At 48.3% G+C, this 20,031-nt stretch overlaps 1 long non-coding RNA gene and 1 pseudogene across 1 annotated transcript; both read right to left on the bottom strand.

Moving 5' to 3' along the window:
* Positions 1–5,541: 5,541 nt before the first annotated feature.
* On the bottom strand, positions 5,542–12,168 carry LOC144282924 (uncharacterized). Its single transcript, XR_013351334.1, has 3 exons — positions 10,028–12,168; positions 9,333–9,438; positions 5,542–5,640 (listed from the first exon to the last, which is right to left on the bottom strand). It is a non-coding gene; the product is annotated as an uncharacterized LOC144282924 (long non-coding RNA).
* A 3,336-nt stretch (positions 12,169–15,504) lies between these two features.
* LOC144283837 (U6 spliceosomal RNA) lies at positions 15,505–15,604 on the bottom strand (annotated as a pseudogene).
* Between the last annotated feature and the right edge of the window lie 4,427 nt (positions 15,605–20,031).

The following is a 20,031-nucleotide window of genomic DNA, read 5'->3' as shown; positions in this document are numbered from 1 at the left end:
TGCGGCCCCGGGCTGACTCAGCCTTTTACTTAGGTACCCGACAGGCTGCCCAGGTGTCAGGTTTGGTGGCGCTTGGCCTCCGTCCCCAGCGTGCCTGTCCCGAGGCGTCAAAAACCAGAAGGCTTCTTTGACTTCCCTCCCTCCCTCACCCCACAGCTGCCCATCCGATCCACTTTTTTCCCCCCACTTTTCTTTCTTTCTTTCTTTCTTTCATAATAAATTTGTTTTTTATTGGTGTTCAATTTGCCAACATACAGAATAACACCCAGTGCTCATCCCGTTAAAAGCACATTCGAGATTGACCCGCGTGGCCCCGCCGGGCTGTGCCCCAAGGCCTGCCCCTCCCGTGGCCCTACAACAGGTGCATAGAAGGGCCGTCAGGTCCTCAGTCCCTCCTTCCCCGCCCCGGGGGCACGCGGGGCACCCGGCCTCCTTGTCCCCAGGCCCCTCCGACGGGTCGGTGGCCCTTCACCCGGGCTCTGCTCAGCCGTCCCAGCCGGCGGCCACTGTCCTCCTCCCTCTCAAACCGGATAAATAAGATCTTAAACAGAAACAGAAACGGAAACCCTGCGGGGCTACCCAGCGACAGGGACGCCTCCCCCACCCCGTGACCTCCTGGTGCCCACCTGGCCCCCCAGACCAGACAAAACTCCTCGGACTTCGCGGGGGCAGGAAGAGAGGAACCACTCTGAAGTCAGGCTAGCACGCCGAGCCTCCCCAGGGAGCCGGTCACCCAGAGTCCCAGGGACCTGGGTGGGGACACGCTTGACGGCAGCCACCCGCAGCCAAGCTGTCCCACCTCATGGAAGAGCCGACGACCAAGGCGCACCCAGGAAGCCCCCGGCTCAGAAGCATGGGCCAACACCGGAGAGCGCCTGCCCTCACCTCCCCACCCCGCACCCGAGGCCCGTGCACCCAGGGCGCCCCCGAGGCCCACCAGGAGGCCCATGGGCTGTCAGGGAAGCCAGAGCCGGCCCCAGGACCAATGACTGGGGTGACACCATGAGGGGCGCTACTGGCGAGAGGAGGCCGCAGGCGGAACAGACGGGCAAGGTGGGTGGAAGCAGGGAGGCCCAAAGAGATGCTGCAGATCCTTGGTGCACCTGCCGACCTCGTGCGGTCCCTGCAAACAGAGCCACACCGTCCCTGAAGGAACAAGCACTCACGGCTGACATTGTAACAACACACATGACATTTTGTAAATGACTCCCAATTTGAAGCATTTTTCTGGCATTTAAATATTTGGCCTGACGATCCACCATCCATTTCCCTAGTTTGGAGAGAGTCACTCTTTTTTTTTCCCCCTCTCTCTCTCTCTTCTTTTTTAAAGATTTTATTCGTAGGTCATCTCCGCACCCCACGTGGGACTAGAACCTGCAATCCCAAGATCAGGAGCTGCCTGCTGCACCCACAGAGCCAGCCAGGCGCCCCCAGACAGTGTTCCTCTTAACATGGGTCGACGGCCGGCGGGACAGAGAAGCAGGAAGGCCCGCTCCCCAACAGGTGGAAGGGGCAGTCAAGGCAACGTCCCCCCAGCTTCTAGAAGGAGCTGGTCCGAGGGCCGGCCAGTGGCCCGGCAGCCCGCAGTGCAGATCTTTACAAGCTATGAAAGCGGGGCCTGGGGGCTCAGTTAGTTGTGCACCTGACTCCTGATTTCTGCTCAGGTCATGACCTCAGGGTCCTGGGATCGAGCCCCGTGTTGGGCTCCGTACTCAGCGTGGAGCTGGCTTGGGATCCTCTCCCTTTCTCTCTCCCTCTCCTCTCTCTAAAATAAATAAAATCTTTTTTTTTTTTAAAGAGTCCAGACACTTACTAGCGCTGAGACGGTGCCTCGCACAGGAAGATGCTATGTAAGAGTTAATTTCTATTATTGTTGATCCTTCTGCCTCCAGGATGGGACCTCAGGGTGGGAGGGAGAGCATAGAGCATCCACTTCGATAGGAAGTGTTTAAAGCTCTTTTAGGTGCTTCCAACATTTATTTTTGTTCAAATAAGTTTTTTTTCCCCAGCACTTGCTCTCAAGGAATTTGTGATTTTATACACTTATTTTTTAAAATGGAGAATAAAGGGACACCTGGGGGCTCAGAAGTTGAGCGTTCACCTTGGACCCAGGGCTTGACCCCGGGGTCCCAGGATCGAGTCCCGCATCCGGCTCCCTGCATGGAGCCTGCTTCTCCCTCTGCCTGTGTCTCTGCCTCTCTCTGTCTGTCTCTCATGAATAAATAAATAAAATCTTTAAAAATAAATAAATAAAAATAAAAAATGGAGAATAAAGGGACACCCTGGGGGGCTCAGAGCTTGAGCATCCACCTTAGGCTCAGGGCGTGACCCCGGGGTCCCGGGATCAAGTCCCACATCGAGATCCCTGCAGGGAGCCTACTCCTCCCTCTGCCTGTGTCCCTGCCTCTCTCTCTGTCTCTCATGAATAAATAAATAAAATCATTTTTTAAAAAAGGAGGATAAAAAGCACAATATAATCTGGTGCCAAAAACAGAAGACGAGAAAAGACGCACGGTGTTCATGGGATGAGAGTGATGCGACTCAGTATTACATCAATGACGTATATGAAATAGTAGGTTTCACAAGTTTCATTAAAAATCGTCGCGGGAGAGTATTTCATGAGTGGAGGAGTGTTCATAGTTTACTGTTTCGGGTAACAAACAAATCATGAAACAGAACATCGGGTGAGATCCGATCTGAGTTGTAAAATGCAAAGAAGAAATAGACACTTAAGGGACCAGATGGACGAGGTCAAACCGCTGATGGCAACTGTTTTGGATGATTTTCCTTCCTGGTGGCACTTAAGCTATTTTCCAATATTTTTTTAATCGGCATGACATTGCTGCTAACCCCGAGGGGAATATCATCAATAAATAAATCATCGTCTAGAAAAGGGATCCTAGAGCTGCCTCATGTTGGTGGCTCTCGACTGCGGCAGCATCATCCCCCCCACTCCAGAGTACTGGCAAATACCGGCGGGGACGTCATGGTGACTGGGACCCCTATTTTTATTTAGGGCCAGGGATGCTAAGTGTAGTAAAGTCTTTCACATCGAAGAATTCTCCAGAACGCCGAGGCAGCCTGTTGACAAAATGCTATGCAGCCCATCACGTATCTCACACTCAAGGACGCGCAGGTACAGAGGAGCAGGTGGCAGAAGTGACAGCAAGTTAGCGCCTCTGGTCTGCGCGTCAGAGCGTTTCCCATCCTCCGCCTTCACGGGAAGGGCAGGACTCGAGGCGGGTTAGGGGAGCAGCTGGTGTGGCCTAACAGGCCGGACGGCGGCCACCCCAAGGTCTCTGGTCTGACTCTGCGACCTGCGTTACCCTCTACCCTGTAAAGATCTGCACCTCGGGCTGCCGGGCCTCCGGCTGGCCCTTGGACCAGCTCCTTCTAGAAGCTGGGGGGACGTTGCCTTGGCTGCCCCTTCCACCTGTCGGGGAGCGGGCCTTCCTGCTTCTCCGACCCGCCGGCCGTCGACCCATGTTAAGAGGAGCACTGTCTGGGGGCGCCTGGCTAGCTCCGTGGCTGCAGCAGGCAGCTCCTGATCTTGGGATTGCAGGTTCTAGTCCCACGTGGGGTGCGGAGATGACTTAAGAATAAAATTTAAAAAAAAAAAAAAAAAAGGAAAGAAAGAGAAAGAAATGGGATCTGAAGAGACAGGGGGAGCAGCAAAGAAGCGATGGTGGGGAGGCCTACTTTCAGCCAACGGTGAAAAACGACGAGTTAAGCACTGAAACTGCTTTGCGGGGACAGCCGCGGGAGACACACTCCACTGAAATTGTCCCCTAATTTCTCGGCATTTGTAAAGGTTAATCCATTCGGGGCATTTCGTTTAAAACTATCGCAAGAGCTTGATGCAATATGCTGGTTTCTATGCTTTCCTATATTTGCTTCCTGTGAAATATAAACAAACTACACAAACTAAATATGTAAAACATAGCAAGTTTAAATCTTATGTATACATTTCTTCTCCACTGAAAGGCAATTTACATAAAGCGCAAACATAAACAACATCTGTGTATATCTCCAGTAATATATTAAGTGACAGTGATGTTCTCTTTAACCAAAAATGTACTTATGCATTCAAAATCGCCATTTGCATAGAATCTGGGGGAAAATACACGTTTTGTTTTGTTTTGTTTTTTTCCAATGGGAATTACCCTAATGTGTCTTAAAATATGTAAACACGACCTAGATCTCCCAGAGTGGGGTCCGTGAACCATCACACATGTCCAAAGCTTACCCAAGTAATTGTATTTTATAGCTCTTCAAATGGTAGGTGCCTCTGAGGGTGCACACACGCGGGTGCACACGCGCCCACACGCACACACACACTCCACATACGTTCACGCGGGGAATTCAGGCCCGAATATAGTGTCTGAGTCATTCCTTCTTTGGACAATGAAGACACTGAGGGTTTCAATCCACTTTTCCAGGAATATAACTTGTAAATCTTTCAGTGGTGGAAACCACACCATCTGAATCCCGGGGGCCAAGAGCTTGCTTATTTAGGGACCTGGGGTCTGAACACGTGGATGTAGGGCCCGTATGCTCGGTACCAGCAGCCCCACGGTTCACAAAGCCGCCTTCACGGGGTGAAAACACGCAGTTGCAGGCGGGATCAAAGCTTGAGCGTGAGCAGGCCCCCATGTGTACCTACTCTTCTGCTTGACATCCGTTGTCCCTATTCTCTTCTCCCTCTCCTGTCCTTCTAAATCGCCGGTACTATTTCTTGTCCTAAGGCTGTCCTGGTAGAGTCAGCGTGACACAAGGGTCAAGCCCACGGGTTCTGGAGCCACGTGGGCCTGCGTTCAAGTACTGACCTCCGCACTTGCTAGCAGTGACCCTTTGGCAGGTTCCCCGCCCTGTTGGAACCTCGATTTCCTCATCTGTGAGATGGGGAGGCTACAAACTGCCAACTCTACTGTGTTACTGAGGGTTTAATGAGTCATTAGCACAAAATCGTTGCTTAGTGTGAGAGAATGATCCCAGTGCAGCCCAGCACCTCACCCAGGTTCCCAAGAAGAATCTGGGCTCTATACAGAATGAGCTGGAAGGCCAAAAATTGCATTACATGCAAAGATCCGGGAACACACCCGGAAGGTCCCGGCTGCCTCCGTATTAGGCACCTGCACGCCTTTCTTCCAGCTGCTGAGCTGTGCGTGCATCCAGGGCCTTCAGGCGGTCCCCGGCTTGCTGTATGCAGACCCCAAGGGCAAGGACTGGGGTCCTCCGTGGCAGCGGTGGGGGGGGGGGTGCACAGGCAGCTGAGAAACCCTGAGATACGACGGTAGAAGGAAAGCGGATGTGTGTGCCAAAAGGTGCTCGGGCCTTCTCTGATTAAATAAGAAAAACGCTTCCTTGCAGATGCAGAAAGGAAGGTAAGCATCCGTGTGCATCGACTTCCGTGTGACATCCAATCCTCGACCCCCCTGAGCCATCCTTACGCCGTGACCACCGCCCCCCGCCCCTCACATGCTTCCATTTTTACACATTTCCATTTGGTGACTGACTTTTGGTGTTAATCAACATTTAATTTCCCCTTGGACACCTTTTGGATAATCTCCATTATTTTCCACTTGCTCTCCTTCGTGTGCCTTCTTCCTATTTCAATGAAGTTGAAAGACTTGAATCTCCCTTTAAAAAAAAGAAAATAAAAAAAATAAATGAATTAAAAATAAAAATAAATTAATTAATTAATTTAAAAAAAGAAAAAAAAAGAAAATCCTTGCCATAGGATGAGTTATCAGCTGCTCAGTTTGTCTTTAGATGCTGGAATCTGCTCTGATTGCTGATTCCAGGGCCTCAGCCTCGGGGGCGCCCGGAGCAGGAGCCGCCCCGCCGGCTTCTCTTGGGGCTGCTTCTTCTCAGAGGCACCCCGTCCCTAACAGGGGCTTTTCGGGGCAGTGGTCTTGCCTGTGATTAATTATCACGAACCCAACTTGGACCTTTGGCTCTCTGGCTCTTAGCTGAGTAGCCAAGATATTTCTCTGGCCTGAGATAGTTGGCTTCAGCTCTAATTAATGATCAGTTGTTATCAGCTTAGTTTAGACTCTTTGCTCTCTGACTTTTTGGCTGCGTAGCCCAAACACTTCCCAGATCCAAAGAGCTGGCTGAAATTTATGTTCCTTTTTTTTTTTTTTTTTTTTTTTTTTTTGGCACGGTCTTGATCATTCTGATGCTTTCCCGGATCTGGAGAAAGATTTTAATTGTTTACAGTCTTGATTAATGGGTGTGCTGTTGCTTTGATAGTCCATCATTTATAGCGATAAGAAGCCAAGAAACAAATGTGCATGTTCTATTGCTCTTCTGGGAGACTCTGGTCAATCCTCTTTAAGGAGTTACTGTTCCGTTTCCCCCTCTGTTACTATTAAGTCACTAATAATTTTGTTCTAAGTGAACGTTAGGCCACCGCTCTGACTCCTTTCCCCACGGTGTTTATTAGGCTGACCGGCCTCGGCCGCCGCGTGGACGGAGCCCTGCCCCGGAGCCTCCTGGCCGTGTGTCTGAGGTCAGCACTCGCTGGGACAGCTCGGGGTCAGTTTGCAGGCAAATACGGAGCCTTCCTGGTCCTTCTTCAGGATCCACCACAGAGCTCGGCGAACTGCATTGGCTTTTTTCCTCTTTATGAAATAAACGAACCCCTACACTCCGTACGCGCCCTTGGGTTAGTCCCCAAAGTAAATCATCCTCCCTTAAAGGGCGCCCCAAGTTCCCTCGCGCTCACACGTCGGGTACTGCGCCCTCCGGTCGCCACCTGCACCCGCACTTTCCGTCTCGACGACTCTTCCCGAGTCCAGTTAGAGTTGCTGCTGTGGATCAACCCACCGTCAACCGCGACGAGGTGGCCTCTGCTTCCCAATCACATGTCTTCTCGGCCCAAGTTCTCTGTAGCTACTTTCTTTTTTTTTTTCCAACATCCACATTTTTAAAATTTATTTATTTTTTTAATAATAAATTTATTTTTTATTGGTGTTCAATTTGCCAACATACAGATTTTGTTCCCAACGGGAAAAGAATGAAACAAGAAAAAAAATACAGAGTGTCTGAGGCAGGTGACAGCGTCTAATTTTTCCCCATTTTTACAATGACGGTTGTCCCTGGAGTTCTCTATGACGTTTTCTTGACCGTGACACTAGAGGACAAAGTTTGCTCTCGGTTATGTTTGTGTCTTAAATCAGCAGACACCTGCCTGATAGTTGGTGAATTTCCATATTGCCTCAGCCATTTTGATAGGTTTTCTGTTGGATAGTAACCAAAATTTAACACGTGGTAGAAAGTATCGCTCTCTAAGTTCACCAGTGACTTCCTTTGAGAGAAACTCTGGTTCCTTCCACCAATCTCATCCTTTTTTGACCTCTCTTCTGCAACTGATACTATTGACCCTTCACTCTTTGAAATGCTTCCTCCCTTGGTTTGCATGACCCTCTGTGGCCCTAACCCTCCTCCTCCCTCTTCAATCATGCTTTCCCTGTCTCCTCCACAGACTACCCCCCTTAGCCCTCCCATCCTCCAATACTAGACCACCCCAGGGCCTTCTCTGTTCTGTGTCTAGACTCCTCCCTTGGGAATGCGTGGCCTCCTGCAGCCGTTCCCATCACCTCTATGCTAATTGATTCCATTATCGCTATGTTCAGTTCGCTCATCTGACTTCTGATTCATGTCTCTGTTTAGAGAATTTCCTCCTGGCTATCGTGCGATCATCCTACATCTCGCTTATTCATTTATTTCACCAGTATTTATTGCATGTCCGTGATGGGCCCAGTCCAGGGCCAGGCCCTCAAGTTAAGCGATGATCAAAATACCATGTGAGCAGAGAGTTCCATCACCCTCGAAGGTGAGGGCGGTGTCAAATTATTCATAACTAAATGAAACAAAACCCAAGGAAAGAAAAGCATGCTGCTCCCCTTGTCTCCCAATTTTTCTCCTTTATGGATCTTGTTTTTGGTGTCATAGCTAAGAAATCTTTGTACAATGCAAGGTCCCAAGGGTGTTTTTCTATGTTTTCTTCCAGCAGTGTTATAAAAGTGTTAGGTTTTACATTTAGGTCCATGATCCATTTTAAGTTAATTTGTGTATCAAGTGAGAAGTATGGGGCAAGGTTCGTCTGTCACATATGGACCTCCAGTAGTCTCTCCCTCTAATAAAACCAAAATACTTCCACCAAAATGAGCTTCCCTGGTATCATTTTCTCAGGTCCTCCTTCTGGTTAGAACTTACCATGGATTCTTACCATGGATTCGTGCACCACCAACAGCTAGCACTCCTCAGCCTCCGAGAGCTGTGCTGAGTGGTACGGCCCACTTAATTGCCCACAACCTCCCATCCTAGCCATGCCAGCGTCGTCGCGTGGTCAGTGGACTTCGGGAGCTCTTGTTCCTGGATTACCCAAGGAAGGGCAATCAGAATGCTTTCGAGATTATAAAACAGATAACTTTGCTCTCAATAAGAGAGCAAAGTTTCTTCCCACCGGAGCTGCTGAGCTAAGGGGCCAAAGGAAGTTGGCAAGAAGGAGGCCAACACATGGAGGGAAACAGTGGCTTGACCTGACAATAGACCTCACCCTCTGGGCTCTAGGAGTTGGCTTATGACCCAGTGTCATCCTACCGGCTGCAAGGTTACAAGGCTGGGAAGGTCTAGTTCATTGCTGAACACAAAGTCTTACACACTCACGCTAAACACAGATATCAGAAGGTGGTGCAAGAGTTGTCTCCTGTTCCCCTTGAATTTAACCTTGTCCCTCTGGCTGGTTTCTCTCACTCTCTTCCTCCACCCATAGTCCTGTAGGTCATTTTGGTTCTCCCCCTCCCTCCCTGGCCTTGTGGTCACTCCTGCTGCTTCACTTCTGACTTTGGTTTCCATTCAGGCTTCCCCCGAGGAAAACGGGAGCAGGAAGCTATGTAGCCTTTGCTTATGAGGAAAAAAACAAAAAGGAAAGCCCTCTCCTGGTCAGACTTTGGGGTGAGCCATCTACAGACAGAGATGAAGCAGATATAATTCATAATCGTAATTTATAATGAAACGGATACAAACATCCCTCAAAAGCAGAGTATTTTAATAAATCAAATTAAATCTGGTTCCCCAGACCGCATGCTCTACCTGCAGTGGTGAGAAGTTTAATTGGAATGGTTTAATTAAAACAGTGGAAGACCACATTCTAAGTCGGCAGCTTTTTGAGAATTTGGTTTGATTTAAGAGCAATTTGGAAATTAAGTCAAGGTGCTCTCGAAATGTGTTAGGTGACTGGACTCTGGTGGTGAGTCAAATTCTAATGTATTGCTGGTGAAAAGGCACATAGAGGCAGAACCTGGGGAAGCCCTGATTCTCACCTGGCTACCCTGATCCTTCCTGAGCCCAATGATCTACTGTCTTCAGCCACAGTGGAGATCGGTCAGGGAGAGGACAGCTTGCGATTTCTCTCCCCTGTACGTGCATCTGGTTGGGAAGCAGCCAGAGAGGATTAGACAGTCCTTACCCACCCACCCTCGCCCCCCCACACCCTCTCCTTCTGACCTGGGTGAAACCCTCCCCTGCCCTCCATGGACCCTGGCAATCTGAGGTCTCCCCACTGCAATCTCCAAAGAAGACTGTGCTGTACGTTTACAGATCTGATGAATCACATGACTGACATCTTAGCCTGCTCAGGGTACAAGATAACCTTTCCCAACAGCTTCTCTTTTCTCTGACTGTTGTAATTCATTTGAAAACTCCTCTCTAGACTTCTGTCCATATGAATGATCATAGTGTCCCATACGTGATCCTCCCAGGACTCTGGTTGAGGGGACATTTTGTGACAAGACCCCTCCCCGCCTTCATTCCATGGAAAACAATTTGGTTGGTTCTGATTCCGACGGAAGTTGACATGAAACACAATTCTGCATTTTAAGGGAAGGGGAATCTAAGTAGACTAAGAGCTCATAATTGTGATTTACTTTGGCTTTTTAATTTGAGTCTTCTAATTGCCTACTTTACAAACTGAGCTTTAAGAAAATAAAATAATAAGATTTGAACCTTGAGAATATACCTTCAAAGGGCTGTGCTTTGCGATTTCTCTGAGACAGAGAAGCCATATGTCCCTCTGCTTCCAATTATTCTTTCCTGCCATCTCTCATCTCTAATTTTCTTTTCATTTTTTATGTCCTTCCGTGTACACATGCAAATGCTTTCATGATTTTTAGTAAGCGTATCTGAAACAAAATGCACAGGAAGAAGTACAAGTGGGTAGAGAAAGAGACACTGGTCCCAACTCCTGACCTCAGGCAATTGAACTGGCCAGTGTTTAATCTTGCAGGCCCCCAAGGCCCAAGGGAGCAAACATTCCCGAAGCCCCACCTCCCTGGCTTTCTTCCACTTCCTGGGATTTGACAGCCCTTTCCTTGCCTTTGAGCACGCTGTTCCTTGCACCTGGAGACCGCTTCACTGGTTCCCAGCTTGGAGGCCTTCTTCTCAATTTTTGACTTTAGTTCAAATTTTTCCTCCTTCGAGAAGCCTTCCTGACAGTCATCAGTGGTCCGTGCCCCCAAGCCTGGTTTTCTCTAGAGAAGCCTTCCTGACCGTCATCAGAGGTCCGTGCCCCCAAGCCTGGTTTTCTCTATCAGTATTCTATTTGTGTCCTTAGCTCACGTCACAAGTTGCAATTGTCCCATTTATTTTCAGTTCCTTGAGTTTACTGTTTGTCTTTGGTTTTCTTTTGGTCTCTCTGCTGACTCTGACAAAGGAAGGGCTGGGTCTCGCCAATTGAATTCAGGGCTCTAGGGATAACACCTGGCGCGTAATAGGCACTCAAGAAATATCCCTTTATTGAATGAACGAGCGAATGAGTGACCGTCATCTCCAGAGAAGCCTGGTGAGCCAAACTGCTCTGAGAAGCTCTTTGCTACTTTGGTTCTGAACTCTGTTCGGGGAGACCTCTGAAGAGGGTGCACCAGCCAAGTGGGTTGGGTGGGCTGTTTCTAAGGCCAAATCCGGAGGAAGTCACCCCAAGGAGCACTTAGAAGGACAGTGAAACAATTCCTGAATTGTTTTCTAAACGAAGGAAATGAACTTGGATCCCAAATTGAATCAGGTGTCCAGCCACGTTCGGACCACCTTACAAAACAACCCCTAACCTATGTAGGCAAACCCCTGGAAGCATGGTGCCAATCTTGGCAAGATGGCTTGTGCCAACCTTAAGCAAGACGCGGCACTGCTCTAGCCCAAGATAAAAAATAAAATTCACATTAAATATTCTTGAGGCGAAGTCTCTGAACAGCTACAAAAGACAATGACTTTCCTCCTACTGAGCTTGCATATTATTTTTAAATCTTGAGTATCTCCAAGGCAAAAACTTTACAACATTCGTCTTTATATTCCCGTCACAATCTCTGGCGTCGAAGCATCCGATAAGAGGAGTGCAAGAAAATAAAAGTGCATGACCCCTTAGTTATATTTTTAAGTATCATCCATTACTGGGAGGCATTTCTCATTATAAGTATACAAAATATAAAGTGCAGAGGCTGGTGAGAAATAATCCTTCTATCGAGGAAGTCAATTATCAGTCTGCAAAGAGTCCCCCTTGGGTGAGCATCTGAGAATGACCCCTTCTCTGGTCCTGCCCCACCTGCTTTTATTTCCCTACTGTCCTTTCCATCTTTTCTCCTCCTAATCCTCGGTCCATGCCTCTGAGATCCATGCCTCAACCTGGAAAATGACACCTCTTCTTTGTCCTGCATTGCTGGAGAAGGCTTTTAGCTCTTTCCACTTTTTTCAGAGGAGTGATACAAAAATAATCCAAAACAACACGATGTATTAGGATTGGGTTCAGCTGCAGATAACAGAAAACCCACATGGCTTAAGCATGATAATTTTTCTTTCTCTTCTAAAGAAGATGAAGGAGGGCAGTCCAAAGCTGATATGGAGCACCTCGCTACCAGGGGCCGATGCTCCTTCAGTCTCCTTGCTCCATGATAGTCATTTCCATCTCCAAGGTCACCTCATGGTCCAAGGCGGCTGCTGGCAGAAAGTACAAAGAAGGGGAGGCAAAGGCAACAAGGGGATTCCTGCCGAGGGAGGCAGCTCCCTTTCATGGCATCTCCCAGAAGCCCCACCCAATGACTACTGTTTGCATCTCATGCGTCCGCTCTATCAGCAAGGATGATACGAAATGTTACCTCTTAGTCGGGCACATTGCTGCCTTGAGGGCTTTATTGTTATGAAAAAAAGAGAAGAGCACATTGAACTCCAATTAAAAAAAAAAAACTTCTTTCCCTTAGTAATATATATTTTAAAAAGAGAAGAATGGAGAATGGCTTATTATGAAAAAGACAAGAATGGAGAATGGATGATATTGTGTAACCCCAAGGCCCAAAGCATGTGTCGGAATCATCTGGAGGGCTTATTAAAATGCAGATTTTTGTATCCCCAGAGATTCTGACTTAGAAGGCCTGAGCCGGATCCTGAGACACGTGGAAAGCTGGGGAAACCACTAGCATTTTCTTCTAAGCAAGTCCATTTTTTTCCCTCCTAATATTGGCCATCTATTTACTTTAACCTCAGTACATCATTATGCCAACAAAGTCCCATATTCTTTATGGTACCGAGACCCTTCCCATCAGAGATAGGGCAAGGGAGAAAGGAAATAACATCTTGCCATGACTACTATGGCTGGAAATCTGCTTTTCCCAACATTTGCCAACCAGAACGTGTACCCGAGATGTGGAGCTGAGAAAGAACTGAGATTGGGCTGTAGTGGCATCAATGATCAGGGCTCAGCAGATGATAGAAGCAAAAGAAAAATAAAAGCAATTTGGTGGGATGTTCCTGAGGATTAGGGAACTTTCAAAAGGCCACATAACTGGTCTTCCTTTGCCACTGATGGTTCAGGCTAATGAGGTAGATTCATTCTTAAGCAGGAGATGGTATAGACCAGCAGGAGACAAGAGTAGGGAGAAAAGGATCATGGGTGTATGGGCTTGGCGGTGGGGCTGCCAGCCTGGGGTAGGGATTTAATTGCCTTGGGATCAGAGACCCTATCCTGAATGCTCACCCGTGTGAGCATTTCCTTCCTCCACCCTCCCTTCTCTGTGCCTTGTTTTATTTTTGTTTTTCTCAAAAATTTGCTGAGTGAATGAAAGAAAAGACTTGTTGTCTGTGCTCAGTGTAAAGAAATCAAGATCTCCAAATCCTTGGAAACCGTGGGGTAGGGAGAGTGAAGGAAGAGGTTAACGGAACCCAAGGGAAAAGGGAAAACTTGGGCCAAGAAAGTCAGAGGCCACTTGCACAGAAGTACTTGCCTTTCTGGGGCTGTTTACCACATAAGCTCTTTTTTTCTTATCATTTGGGGAATTTTTGTGTTTTATTCTGCTTTACGGTAGAATTCCCACACAAACTATTCTCCCAGTGGGGTCTGATTTGAACACGAAGCTCTAAAGATCCAAGCTAGTCGTGTGCATGCGTGCGAGTGTGAGTGCGTGCATGTACACATTTCTTTTAAATTGTCCATTATCAAAAGGTGGGTGATGTAGGTTCCTCTACCTTCTTTCCCTCTCAAGGGTTTGGGCCCCCAGAGACTAATAACTAACACTTCTAAATTCCATATACTTGGAAGCCAGACACTCAAAATTCACTCTAAGTTCGTTTTAATCAAAGCGCAACATAATTTGGATCTTGAGCGTCTTCAAGCAGCCACGTACCCAGGGAGGCACGTCCTGCAGAACTCACCAATTGCTGGGTGGCTGCAAAGGGTTCGCCGTCCCCAGACCCTCGCTAGGTCAACCCTTTCACTCAGGGGTAAGGCAGCCGAGGTTTGGGGCTGGTGAGTCATTGGCCCCAGGCCCTCGCAGTGACTTGCCCACATGCTGGGTCTGCTCTTCCCACGTTTGTAGCCATTCTTGTTCTACTCCTACTGCACTGACCAGTATTTCACATCTCGACACATTTCTGGAACTTGACGAACATTTTGGTAGTTGGAGTTGTCAGGTTTAAGGAATTGGTGCAATTCTGTGTCAGGCCTTGAGCCAGAGGCAAGGTCAGAGGGCAGCAAATGCAAAGCCCACCCCCCGGCCGCCAGGGGCTCTCACGGTGGAGTGAGGGATGGGGTGGCATGAGGGACAGGGTGGCCTGGCAGCGGGCAGACGGGGCGGTGGGGCCAAGTGGAGGCAGCTGGTCACTCCCAGGCCAACGGCCTCCAAACAGGAGGAGGCATCCAGGGAGGAGGCTGCTCGGGGTCGCTCGGGGAGCGCAGTGATGTGACCGTGACCTGGAGGACGGCAAGGAGGCCCCCCCGCGATTTTACAGCACAGAAGGCAGCCGCGCCAGAGGGCACGAAGGACAACGGAGCCCAGCTCTACTGGAGGCTGCTCTGGGTGAAGGCTCGGCCCGCAGACAGCCTCCCGAAGGCGCTGGAGCAAATTCCTTGAAGTCCGGGACCGTGTGTGGGCCTGTTGCTGCCAAGACTAAATCCCACGGACCGGGCGACTTAAACAACAAACCTCTATTTCCTCACAGTTCTGGAGGCTCAAGTCGGAGCCCGAGCTGAGGCAGGTTTGGCCTCCCCCGAGCCGGACTCTGCCGCCCGGATGGCCCATCTTGCTATGTCCTCTGCGGCCTCTGTGCGCAGGCTCCCGGGGCCCTTCCCCCCTTCGGAGGACCGCAGCCGTGGTGGGTGCAGGCCGCACCCTGAAGACCTCACTGGGCCACAGGCCCTGTCTCCAAACACAGTCACATTCTGAGCGCTGGGGGTGACGGCCTCCACCTACGAATTCGAAGGTTGGACACAAACCGTAACCACGGCTACTCTGTGTGGTTGCGTTACTTCCAGAGACAGATTACACTCCTGTAAGAGCTACCGGGCATCACGAAAGCCCATTACGACAGGCTACACATTGGCTCCGCCACACATTTCCTGTGAATCTTTCTCTCAAGTATAAGGATTAAAAGTAGAGGGTCACGTACTGCATAAAAACGTAAGAAAACCAACCTGCATTTTTATCCCTAGGAACGTACCCAAAAGAAATAAAAAACCCATGTCTACACAGAGATTCAGTCGTAAGTGTCCATAACGGCATTACTCACCATCATTAAAATGTGGAAGCAACCCAACTATCCAACTGATGGCCAGGTAAACAAAATATGGTCTATACTATACCCAAAGCGTGGAATATTATTCAGTCATAAAAAAGGGAATGGACTACGGACGTGGACTACAACGTAGATGAGCCTTAAGAACAGTATGCTAAATTAAACAAGCCAGATGGAAAAGGCTACATAGTGCATGATTCTGTTTTTGTAAACTGTCCAGAAAAAGGCAAATTTATAGATACGGAAGGCATATCAGGGGTTGCCCGGAGCTGGAGAAGGGAGTGGAGGCTGATGTAAGGGAGCACAAAGGAATGATTTAAGATAAAGCAGAGGTTCCCAACTTAGATTATGGTGACAGTTGCACAAGTCCATAAATTTACTAAAAAGCATTTGAACTACGTATTTACAACAGTTGGATTTTTATGGCACGCAAATCATACTTCAATAAAGCTAGAAAATGTTTGCGTGCCGACCTTGCGTGGGGGCCACACTAACCTTCTCTTTCTCGTTCCAATTTTAGTGTATGTGCTGCCGAAGTGAGCACAGTAAAGCTGGAAAATATTAATAAAATGTACACAGGAGGCATTGGAAAACATTACAAGAAAATAGTAAACTTTAAAAATTTCCTGGAATCACACAGGAGAACGTATGCCTTCCATCTGTGGTCCACAAAAGGAAAAGGCTTCCCCCATCCCCGGTGAGCTCTTGGTCCTGCTCTGTGAGGGGTAGGGGGAGGCCTTGGCAGCTCAGGGACGTCGCGTACTGTTTCACCTCCGCTAACCAGCTCCTGGTGAAGCCCAGCAAGTGATCAGATCCTGCCCCAGTAACCCTGGGAGGGCCCTCAAGGACCATCTTGCACAAACCTCTCATTTAGTTGAAGCTGGGGTGGGGGTGGGGGCGTAGAAACCACAGGAGCTGAGCTCAGGACATCGCAGGTGGTGAGCGGTAAGATGAGCCCATCTCGGGTGTCCTGGTTCTTAATCCAGAGTCATCCGCTGGGTTGTCTTTTCGCATCTCAGCCTTTCTCAGCCTCGATGATCCCACCTGCAGAATGGGGACGGCGATACCTGCCCCTGCCTGCTTCATGGAGCCACATAAAGACCAGATGAGATCGATCAGTCCCAAACCGGAAAGCCCTCGGAGCCCTTGGCTGGCTCAGTCGGTTAAGCATCCAAGTCTTGATTTCAGCTCAGGTCAGGATCTCAGGGTTGAGAGATCGAGCCCCGCCTCGGGCTCCCTGCTGGGTGTGGAGCCGCCCAAGATTTTCTCTCTCCTTCTGCCCTTCTGCACGCCCCACCCTCCACCCTCGCTCCCTCTCTGAAGACAAAACAACAGAAATCCCTCTACTTGTGCAAAGCGTTGTGGTGGTGGTAGTAGCAGGTCAGCTGTGTCTCTAGCTCAGAATCAAGACCAGAGATCTGTAAGACCACACTTCCAGAAAATGCATTCCTCTGTCCTGATGCGAACACGAATCTCTGGCTAAAGTTGCTCCCCAGCATCACGAGGGGGTGGGGGTGGGGCAGTGCGGGCACCATTCCTTTAATTTTCCAGAACATTCTCTTTCCAGAACACCATTATCTTCCTGCTGTCCATCCGAGACACTTTAATTACTTCGACGACAATGAAATTTAGTCTGTGTGCATTCAACTATGATTACTCGAATAACAACAATGGAAATGGAGGTTTGATTTAGATATCTATAACCTCAGACTTATTTATTTTACCCCTCTCCTCTGAAAACATATCCGTTCCTGTTGAGACACCAGAAAGGGCCCTCTGGGTCTAATAACACCTGGAAAGCCCCAAGACTGTAAACTAAGCATATTTTGGAGTGTATTCATCTCTCCTGAAGGATCCCCTCAATCCAACGCCCCTCCCCGGGCCTCCTACCACCCACACAGGGGCGGATCTCACCAGGAACCTGCGAAACGAGAGCCCGGCAAACCAGTCATCACCGCTGGCCCAGGAAAAACACCAGGTGCAGAGCACAGCTCAGAATGTGATCTGAGAAAACACATAAATCAAGCGGGTCCCAGGGAGTGAAAGTACAAGTTAGTGAAAAATAACAACAAAGTGACCATGAAATGTTAAATCAGATCAACCCCACAGCCAGCTAATTGCTGAGGCCTCTATGGAAAACCCAGGGTGAAGACTGGCCGATAAGCCAGGAGAAAGCTGGACGAGCATTCTCACCTCCCACATCTGGTTACTTTGCGTATGTTAGGGGGATCGGCCCTTTAACTGTCATATATGCTCCAAACGTATTCCCCCAATTATCTCAGGACCTTGTCATGACTTTCTTAAAATTTTTACCATGCAAATATATTTCATTTCCAGGCAGCTTGAATTATTCGTCTTTTCTCTTGTCTTTCTCTGAATTCTGAGCTGCATTTAGAAAGGATCTTCTCATGCCTACATTATAGGGGAAGTTAGCCATATTTTCTCTGAACACAGGATACCGAGTCTTCCTACCCATCCAAGAACAGGGATTTCTTTCCATTTGTTCAAGTTTACTTTTATGTCTTCCAAGAGTGTCTTAAAGGTTTTTTTTTCCCCTTATAAAATCTGCACATTTATGTCTAAGTGTCACCTCTTTTTTCGTTGTTACATCCTTTTACTTTTTTCGTTGTTACATCCAGGCACCGATTTTGGGTTCTAAATAAAGAGTAACATACTCTTCCCACTCGTCTCATTTCCCTTTGCCCAGGCCACCGGTCTCACTGGCATGACTTGAGGGTGTGTCCGTCGGCCACGTCGGCAGAATAAGAAACAACGGTAGTTCTAAGACAAGATGACATAAGACAGTGGTGAAGAGGGTCTTTGGGTCTTAGCAAGAAAGAATTCACATCTGTCTGGGGGCAAAGATAAGAGTAGCAAGGCTCTCACATATTTAAAAATCTAAAACTGGATTTAACTCGTCTGCTTTCCTCAGTCAAGTAAACTCTATCAATTTCCATGACATCTTGGACAATCTTCTAAATCCTCTTCCCTCGTCTGGGTCTGATATAATACAGCATCCTTAATGAGTAATAGTATTGAGTTACTAAATCCCTTCTATAAATTCTCCTTTCTTCCTATTTCCCTCATACTTTCATGATCCAAACTCCATGCGGCCACAGGGGTCTCTGGGAGATAGTTGTCTCCAAGATTAATCTGTAAAACCAAGCGAAAGGCGGGCCCTGCGAACCGTGCACACATCTCACACGGTACGCTGCTGTCAGCTTTCAGACTCGGGGTCTCTGGATGGTTTTCTCAGGTTAGTACATGGTCCTGCTGAGATCAAGATCAATGGTTAGATTTTATTCCAGACCAGCCAGCTCTCCTTCCTCCCAAAGCTTCTCTTCCAATGGTACTTAGACCCAAACAGGACTGAGTGAGAAATCTGGACAAGTCACATGAAGTCCAATGTTGGAAACGCAACTGGAGGCCGAAGGCAACTGGAGACTCCGAGCCTTTGTCAGGATTGAGAATGAAGACCCCTGCTGGGCCCTTTCGCCGCTTCCTCCACCAGTTCCACTATTGAACTCCTACACACCCTTCAAGGTCAAGCTTAACCGTCACCTCTGGTGCATAATTTTTCCCGACACTCCTCTACATCCCAGAGATATAATTGCTCCCTCGTCTGTTTTCCTATTAAATTTTAAGCATACTTCTTTTATCATCTGAATCACATTTTATGACAGCTCTCTCATTATTTGTTTATATCTCTGTCTACCAAGTAGGCTTCAGATCCCCGGAGGCCGGAACCATATTTCATTCATCTCAGCATCCACCACATCTAGCAACGTAATTGAATTAAACTGACCAAAGGGATTTGAAATTTTGTTGTTGTTGTTGTTCTACCCACCATTTGCGATCCATGAGTCACAGCCTCAGCAGGAGGCAGAGCTGAGTTCCACCCAGATCACATCTGCACCAAGGGACACAACCCAGAGCTCCCTGGTCAAGGTGGGCCACGTGCTTCAAAGCCCGTCTCCCTCTCAGCCCACCGACGAACTCTTAATCGGTGAGATGTGAATAGGTATGAGGACTAAATAAGATAGTGCCTCTAAAGCACCTATTGGTGAATATTAATTAGAATACTAGTGACCCTATACTGCACAGGCCGATGAAAACCTTGGATGACGAACAGTAGAGCTCCTGAGTCCAGGGAATTCCTTAATAAATCGCTATGTAGGGGATCCCTGGGGGGCTCAGCAGTTTGGCACCTGCCTTTGGCCCAGGGCGCGGTCCTGGAGTCCCGGGATCGAGTCCCGTGTCAGGCTCCCTGCATGGAGCCTGCTTCTCCCTCTGCCTGTCTCTCTGCCTCTCTCTCTCTCTCTGTGTGTCTCTCATAAATAAATAAATAAATAAATAAATAAATAAATAAATAAATAAATCTTTAAAATAAATAAATAAATAAACTTTAAAATAAATAAATAAATAAATTGCTATGTGAGCCAACAATAGTTTCCCATCCTTTTCCCACCCTTACATGTAGGATATGGAGCACATTCCCAGGGCCATTCCTCTGGACTAGCCGTGTCGTAGATGACGGATCCGGCAATTGCAGGTACACTTGCTGGAACTTTCTGTTTCCTTTCCCTGTGCCTGGAGAAAGCATGCTGGAATGTCTGTGAGTAAAAATGGCACACTTTTTAAAATAACACATCTACTCTTATTACGTGTTTAATGCACAGAACTCAGTTCTTCGTCAGTGCTCATCAAGGACTGCGGCGTACCTCTGTTTCGACCCAGCAGGGTGTTGTGAAACCCAGTTGCTAAGATCCATCATTGTCCAGACGAGCACTTGAGACCGACCGTTGTCACACTGTGAGATGTCCACAGACTCTTCCCCCTACCATATAATTATGAAAAGTGGGCTTGTCAAATGGGCTATCAGAATATTCTTGCGGAGAGCCGTGACAGAATGAGGCTGCGCCGTCTCAGGAGCTAGTGGAAGGCTCAGCATCCCGGCGGGAAAGAGAGGGC

The sequence above is a fragment of the Canis aureus genome, chromosome 14, assembly GCF_053574225.1.
Source record: "Canis aureus isolate CA01 chromosome 14, VMU_Caureus_v.1.0, whole genome shotgun sequence".
NCBI lineage: Eukaryota > Metazoa > Chordata > Mammalia > Carnivora > Canidae > Canis > Canis aureus.
Note: the sequence above shows the minus strand (reverse complement) of the source record. Positions and strands in the feature narration are given on the sequence as shown.